The sequence below is a fragment of the Callithrix jacchus genome, chromosome 17 (genome assembly GCF_049354715.1).
Source record: "Callithrix jacchus isolate 240 chromosome 17, calJac240_pri, whole genome shotgun sequence".
NCBI lineage: Eukaryota > Metazoa > Chordata > Mammalia > Primates > Cebidae > Callithrix > Callithrix jacchus.
In genome coordinates, this window is record NC_133518.1 from 19,363,240 (window position 1) to 19,372,287 (window position 9,048).

Here is a 9,048-nt window from a genome sequence, read left to right on the forward strand (position 1 = left end):
TTTTGCTTTTATACAACTCAGTTATTTTTTTCTCCATTTTAAAAAACAGATTTTTAAAGAATTACTGTCACGGGCACCATGTTAAATGGATATGGAAAATATATTGAAAGGAACAAAAAAACCATAGGCAATTGGATGAAATCGCTTAACTAATGAACATTTTACTGACTTGGTTTTTTTTTCTTCGAAGATTTGTAGCCAGTGAAACAAGGAGAATGGTGACCTTTATTATTTAGTTTTGGCATAAGCTATCATTCACTCTTGGAAGTAGGTGAGTGATCATTTGCTGAATAGACTTGTGGATGCATGAAGAAGAAAAGATCCTGTTGTATTTGCAGCAGACTTTTTAACAGCATTTCTAACATCATCTAATGTTTAACATCGTCATTCCTTCTGCTGTCTTGACCCTCCTTGAAAGAACTCGGCTGGCTACTAGAGGTGCCTCAAATCACCTGTTTTTATAAGCCTTTCATATTTTCATCCCACTATCCATTATTTCTGAGTTCTGTTTTCACGAAATATTCCTCCGCAAAGGAGGCTTATTCTTACAATACTTTAGTTTCTTTTGTGATCCTGCCAACAGGGCTGGGTTTGCGGTAAAGAAGAAAAGTGGCTTCAGAGGAAAGGAAGAGGAAGAATAACAGTCCTATGATTTAGCTGTCTATCTTACAATTGAGGAGACTGAGAGAGCTTAGGGTACGCAGCTGGTAACTGCTAGGGCCAGAGTTTAAATTTGTGTCCAGATTCCTTGTTCTTTTCACTGAACTGTACTGTCTCTATTACTGAAAATATGTCTTGTTTAGGATATTAGTTCCCAGACACCAATTTGAGAAGCCTATCCATGATCCACAGGAAAATGAGAAAAATTAGAACAACGTGATTATTTTTTCATAAGTCTAATTGTATTCCTTTTAAAGGTTCATGGAGATTACTGCTGTTTTGGATGTTTAAAATACCCCCTTTCCACACTTCTTTTTAAATAAACGATATAATAGTAAAATTTTTTAATGACTTCTAAAAACCTTATAAGGCAAAACAGGTTGACAACTCATTATCAGACTGTCTTAATTTAAACATTTTATATGGAAATAATTTCAAATTTACAGAAAATTTGCAAGCATAGGAATAGTGCAAAGAATATCCGTAGGTCCTTTACCCAGACTCAACTATTGAAAGTTTACCCTCTTCATTTTATTGTTTGCTTTTTCATTTGTCCTGCCTTAAGTCTTCTTTACTCTGAATTAATTCCATGGCTACCTTGGTCTTTTATAGCACTGAATTGGATTTATATTATGCATTCTTGGTTAGAATACTCTGTTGACGGTACTGTGTCATTATGGTATGACCTTGGGGGCACACAATGTCCATCTTACTAGTGGTGTTAATTTTGATCACCTGATTAAGGTAGTGTTCAATTTCCCCAATGTGTAGTTTACTGTGTTTTACCTTGCAATTAATAAGCCATCTGTGGGAGACTCTTTTAAGTCTATGCTAACAACATTTTCATTCAGGATTTAGCATGCATTGATGATACTTGATTATTCAATTTCCAACTTCAGCATTCTTTCCACATGTACCATTTGGCAGTTAATATTTTATTGTAGCCCTCTTTTCTCCCCTGACCCTCCAGTTCATCCATCTGTAGCCACCTCATTTTTACATCTATTATTGATATAAACTCATCCTTTTTAATGTTTTTCCAGTGGTTTTTAATTAATTTTACCATAGTTACTTTGATGCTCAAGTTGCCTTAGATTTGCCCAGTAGAAACTATTGAGCTGGCTCCCATGTCCTTGTGTCATCCTCTGTCGTTTGTTTAAAGTACTTATTACATTATATAGAAGTTATTCCAGGATCTAGAGTCAGCAGTTTCTCCATAGAACACCAGGGAATATTAGATACCTAGATCTGGATGCTGGATATACTCATTGCTACTGGGTGTCTGTTTCTAGGCTATTCTGTAGACAGAACTAGAAAAGTCATATGTACAGTTGGCCCTCTGTGTCTATAGGTTGTGCATATGTGAATTCCACGTCCCTGGATTTAACCAACTGGGGATCAAAAATATTCAACCAAATAAGATATTATACAATTTTTTTTTTTTTTTTTTTTGAGACAAGAGTCTTGCCCAGGCTGGAGTGCAGTGAAATTTTGGCTCACTGCAACCTCTGCCTCACAGGTTCAAGTGATTCTCCTGCCTCAGCCTCCCAAATAGCTTGGATTACAGGTGCCTGCTGCCACACCTGGTCAATTTTTATATTTTTAGTAGAGAGGGGGTTGAAATCCCCTATGTTAGCCAGGCTAGTCTCAAACTCCCAACCTTGTGATCCGCCAGCCTTGGCCTCCCAAATTGCTGGGATTAAGGTATGAGTTACTGTGACCGCCTGATAAATTTAAAAATACATTATAACAGCTGTTAATATCATTTACATTGTATCAGGTATTATAAGTAATCTAGAGTGGTTTAAAGTATATGGGAGAATGTGTATGTGTTATATGCACATACTATGCCATTTTGTTTAAGGGCCATGAGCATCCTCAGATATTTGTATTCCCAGGGGGGTCCTAGAACCAATCCCCTGTAGATAATAAAGGCATGACTATACATTAACACTTGATACACATATTCAGATAGCATTTATATGTGCTAATATACATGTTCTATTTGATTTCAGAAATGAGTTTACACCGGTGCCTCCAATTTCAATCCGTTATCACAGAATTCTTTCTCACTTCCCTATTCCGTATTTCTCTGTCACTTCCTCAAAAATCCTGGATTCCCCCCAAAAAATCAATTGATGTATGCACTCTCTCCCATATCTGAAACAATTTTAGAATAACCTTTGTTTATGTCGCTGTAAAAATAAGATTTATTTGCAGTTCCCTACCTATATCCTGCCCAAGATTAAGGATAATGGCTACATTGTGCATTTATAAATTGTATTTTTTTTATCCTTCACTGTGATTATGTTATTTGAAAGACAATCGAGTTCATTTTTTCAATTTGCCTTCAGGTTTAAAATCTTTCTCCAAGCCCCCTCTCATCCTTGTTGATTTAATTTTATTTAAAAATAAATGGAGCCATAACATCCTTCTAGAAGTTAGACCCTTACTAAAATATATACTCAGAAGTGTAACTTTCTCTCATATCTATTCTGCCCCATTCCCATCCATTGTAGGTACCCAACATCACTGGTTTTGGTTTTCGAGGTTTCTTTTTTGTGGAGGAAAACAATAAATATGTGTTGTTGTTTTTTCTTTCTTACACAAAAGGTAGCATACCTGAAGGGAGACCAACCATCTTAGTTGGCCTAGTACTGAGAGATTTCTTGGGTCACAGAACTTTTAGTGCTAAAACTGGGACAATCAGGCCAGCTGGGATGGCAGGTCACCTTACATACACTTGTTAAAACAGCTTTATTGATGCATAATTTGCATACCATAAAATTAACACCTATGTCCTTTTGAACTTTATTAAGTATAATTTAATGCTATAAAATGTTGTCTGTGCTATTCATTGATATTTGATAAATTTACAGAATTGTATAACTTGATTACAGTCTTACTAAAATATTTTCATCATTGCTATAAAATATGCTCAGTTACAGTTAATCCTGTTTCTTCTTCCAGCTCCAAGGAACCACTAGCTACTTTCAGTCCCTATAGATTTTTCTTATCTGGACATTTTATATAAACAGAATCATATCTTTTCAGTTTGGCTTCTTTTGCATAATGTTTTTGAGGTTTATGTCATAGAATATATGGGCATTTCTGTCAGTATACTTATTGCTGAATCGTATTTTATTATATACTATATACTATGGTATGTTTTATTTATGTGTTGATGGACCTTTCGATTGCTTTTTTTTTTTTGGCAATGATGCATAATGCTGCTATGAACATAATCGTGCAAGTCTCTGAAAGTGGCTTTTCATTTTGGGGTAGGTGTGAAGTTGCTGGGTTGTAAGGTAAATTTATATTTATTTAAGAAATGGCCAAACTTTTCTAAGTGGCTGTATCATTTTACATCCCTATCAACAATGTATTAAGGTTTTCTGTTTCTCCACATCCTTTTTATTGTTAATGGCTTTTGAAAATTATAGACATTCCTGTAAGTGTGAAGTAGTGTCTCATTGTAGTTTTAATTTGCATTTTCCTGACAATGATATTGAGCATTTGTTGTGCTTATTAGCTGTTTCATATACATGCTCTTATATATACTCCATTTTTCAATTACCGTTTCCATAAATTCATGTAAATTCAGAGATCCATCTCTCACACACTTTCTCTTTTGTAGTATTCCATGGCATGTAGGTGCCATGGTTTTTTCTCATCAATCTACTTTCTATGGGCATTTAGGTAGCTTTTAATATTTTACCAAAATACAAGCAATGATACAATGAATCTCCTTACATATGTATTTGTTTTATTTAGACTACATTTCTAGAATGGGATTACCAAGTCACAGTATATATGGATGTGTAGTTTTGTTAGATATTGCCCTTCCAAAAAGGTTATGGCATGTCAGATTCCACCAGCAATATGTCAGACTAAAGTTTTCCCACAGCTTCACTAACAGTGGATACACTGTGAAGCTTTTGAAGTTCTGCCAGTCTGATGGGTGGGAAGTAATATCTCATTAGAGCTTTCATTTGCATTTTTGTTATGAATGAAGTTAGCCACCTTTAAGGACTATTTTTCTTTTTTGTGGTTTTGACTTTGTTTATGGTGTTATTTTGCTATGCAAACTTTTCTCTTTTTTTTTGTAATCTAATTGATTAACTCTCCTGTGAAACCATGTGGACTTGATGTTTTTGGGAATCAGTTTCTTGATAACTTTATTTCTTATATTTAAATTGATTTCTTTACATTTTGTCTCTACAGGGATCACTTTGCTAAACTGTATATTTTTAAGAAACTATCCATTTCCTCTTAGTTTTCAAATGTGTTTCCACGGAAGTAATTTATGTTTTAAAAAAAATTCTCTATATCAATAGTTATTTCTCCCTTGTTATATTTTATTCTATTTACACTTTCTCCCTGTTTTAAAAGATTAAATTAGCAAATCATTTGTTTTATAGTTTTGGTTTTCTTTTCAAGACTCTACTCATTAATGATGTACTGTTTTTCTATTTTCTATCTCAATTTCTGTTTTTATTTTCTTCTTTGGACTTTTTTGTTTGACTTTGTTCTAGTTCTTTCAAGTTAAGAATTTAGTTTTTATTGATACAGGTATTTAGGACTATTAGTTTTTTTCTGATTACTGCTTAGAATGTATCTTATAGATATATTTATTACCATTATTTTTCAGAAATTATGTAATTTTTGTTTGTATTTCATACTCTAACCAAGAGCTAAGTTTAACAGAATATCTTTCATTTACAAGTGGAAGGGCGTTTTGGTTTTATTTTTAATTTCTATTTTTATTGCATGGTGATCACCAGTATTGTTTGTAACAATTTTACCTTATATTATCTGCTGATATTTTCTAGGTGCCCTAATATATGTTCAAAAATTTTAAATATACATGTGAATTATGTATACTTAAGATGGTATATTCTCTATTAGGATGTAGTATTCAATATATATTCAAACATCGATTTTATTGATTGTTATTTAGTTCTTACATATCTTTACTTCGGTGTTTTGTTTGCTTGACCAGTCTTCTTGTACTGTGTGTTAAAGTCTCCTTTTAGTAGTATGTTTGTCTCTGTTCTTTTTGCATCTGTTGTAGTTTCTGTTTTATGTAGATATTGCTGTGTTGTGGTATAGCCTATTACATCCTAAATGTGAAATGTGGATTTTAATATTATAAAAATATTTTTCTTTGCTTTGTTTAATGACTTCTGAAATTTGTCTTTTGACCTTGAGTTAAACCCATTCACATTTATTTGCTGTCATGTTTGGGCTTAATTCTGTTATATTGTTTGTTATAATTGTTGTGTGTATTATGCCATAGTTACTGTGTATCTTTCAAGATTTGGTGTGTTTCTGCTTTTTTACAATATTTTGTGAGGAAGATTTACATTTTTCTTCCAGTATTGCTTTGTATGAATATTTTAAAGTCTTTTAAATGCTTTTTTTTTTTTTTAATTTCAACTTTTAGTATCAGGTATGTTGTCTTTAAAACAGATCCTTGAACTCTCACCTGTTACCTAAATGATGGTCAGTGTTCTCATTCATACTTTCTCTTTTTCTCTCCCTTTTTCTTACATTTTAAATTGCATTGTTCTACTTCATCAAAACATCAAATGTTATATATTATTTTACACATGTTTGTATCGTTATTCCAGTCTAAACTTTACGATTAAATATATGCAGTGCTCACTGTTAATCCTTTTGCCAAAGTTTTCTTAGTCATTTATTGGTTAGATGAAGTTCATCTTTTAGCAGATTCCTCAGGAAGGGCACATCTATACAATATTCTTTGAGTCCTTTTGTGTTCAACATTATTTTCATATAGTCTTGATACTTGAACACTGTGGTTGTTCATAATATCCTTGGTTCTCGTTTTCTTTCCTTAGGTTTCTTGAAAACGTGGCTCTACTGTTCCCTGCTTTGTATGTTATTTTTATTTTTTATTTTTTTATTGCATATTAGGTTTTGGGGTCCATATGTGGAACATGCAAGACATTTGCATAGCTACACACATAGCAGTGTGTGTTGCTGCCTTCCTCCCCTTCACCCACATTTGGCATTTCTCCCCAGTCTATCCCTCCCCAGCTCCCCCGCCCCCCCGCTGTCCCTCCCCTCTTCCCCCCAATAGATCCCAGTGTTTGGTACTCCCTTCCCTGTGTCCATGTGTTCTCATTTTTCATCACCCGCCTGTGAGTGAGAATATGCGGTATTTCATTTTCTGTTCTTGTGTCAGTTTGCTGAGAATGATGTTCTCCAGATTCATCCATGTCCTACAAACGACACGAACTCATCATTTTTGATTGCTGCATAATATTCCATGATGTATATGTGCCACATGTTCCCAATCCAGTCTATCATCGATGGGCATTTGGGTTGGTTCCAGGTCTTTGCTATTGTAAACAGTGCTGCAGTGAACATTTGTGTGCATGTGTCCTTATAGTAGAACGATTTATAGTCCCTTGGATATATACCCAGTAATGGGATTGCTGGGTCAATTGGAATTTTTATTTCTAAGGCCTTGAGGAATCGCCACACTGTCTTCCACAATTGCTGAACTAGTTTACACTCCCACTAACAGTGTAAAAGTGTTCCTATTTCTCCATATCCTCTCCAGAATCTGTTGTCTCCAGATTTTTTAATGATCGCCATTCTAACTGGCATGAGATGGTATCTCAATGTGGTTTTGATTTGCATCTCTCTAATGACCAGTGATGATGAGCATTTTTTCATATGTTTGTTGGCCTCATGTATGTCTTCTTTTGTAAAGTGTCTGTTCATATCCTTTGCCCATTTTTGAATGGGCTTGGTTGTTTTTTTCTTGTAAATCTGTTTGAGTTCTTTGTAAATTCTGGATATCAGCCCTTTGTCAGATGGGTAGACTGCAAAAATTTTTTCCCATTCTGTTGGTTGCCGATTCACTCTAGTGACTGTTTCTTTTGCCGTGCAGAAACTGTGGAGTTTGATTAGGTTCCATTGATCTATTTTGGCTTTTGTTGCCAACGCTTTTGGTGTTTTGGTCATGAAGTCCTTGCCTACTCCTATGTCCTGAATGGTTTGCCTAGATTTTCATCTAGGGTTTTTATGGTGCCAGGTCTTATGTTTAAGTCTTTAATCCATCTGGAGTTAATTTTGGTGTAAAGTGTCAGGAAGGGGTCCAGTTTCTGCTTTCTGCACATGGCTAGCCAGTTATCCCAACACCATTTATTAAACAGGGAATCCTTTCCCCATTGCTTGTTTTTATCAGGTTTATCAAAGATTGTATGGTTGTAGATAATGTTGTGTTGCCTCCAATGCCTCTGTTTTGTTCCATTGGTCTATATCTCTGTTTTGGTACCAGTATCATGCTGTTTTGATTACTGTGGTCTTGTAGTATAGTTTCAAATCCGGTAGTGTGATGCCCCCCGTTGTGTTCTTTTTGCTTAGAATTGACTTGGCTATGCGGGCTCTCTTTTGGTTCCATATGAAGTTCATGGTGGTTTTTTCCAGTTCTGTGAAGAAAGTCAATGGTAGCTTGATGGGGATAGCATTGATTCTGTAAATTACTTTGGGCAGTATAGCCATTTTCATGATATTAATTCTTCCTAACCATGAACATGGAATGCTTCTCTTATTTTGTTGAGCAGTGGTTTGTAGTTTTCCTTGAAGAGGTCCCTTATGTTCCTTGTGAGTTGTATTCCTAGGTATTTTATTCTTTTTGTAGCAATTGTGAATGGCAGTTCGTTCTTGATTTGGCTCTCTTTAAGCCTGTTATTGGTGTATGGGAATGCTTGTGATTTTTGCACATTGATTTTATATCCTGAGACTTTGCTCAAGTTGCTTATCAGTTTCAGAAGTTTTTGGGCTGAGGTGATGGGGTCTTCTAGGTATACTATCATGTCATCTGCAAATAGTGACAATTTGGCTTCCACATTTCCTATTTGAATACCCATTATTTCTTTTTCTTGCCTGATTGCTCTGGCTAGAACTTCCAGTACTATATTGAATAGGAGTGGTGAAAGAGGGCATCCTTGTCTAGTGCCAAATTTCAAAGGGAATGCTTCCAGTTTTTGCCCATTCAGTATGATATTGGCTGTTGGTTTGTCGTAAATAGCTTTTATTACTTTGAAATACGTTCCACCGATAACGAGTTTATTGAGGGTTTATAGCATAAAGGGCATTTTGTCAAATGCCTTCTCTGCATCAGTTGAGATAATCATGTGTTTTTTGTTTTTGGTTCTGTTTATGTGGTGAATTACATTTATAGACTTGCATATGTTGAACCAGCCTTGCATCCCCAGGATGTATCCTACTTGATCATGATGGATAAGTTTTTTGATGTGCTGTTGCAATCGGCTTGCCTGTATTTTATTGAAGATTTTTGCATCTATGTTGATCATAGATATTGGCCGGAAGTTTTCTTGTTGGGTCTCT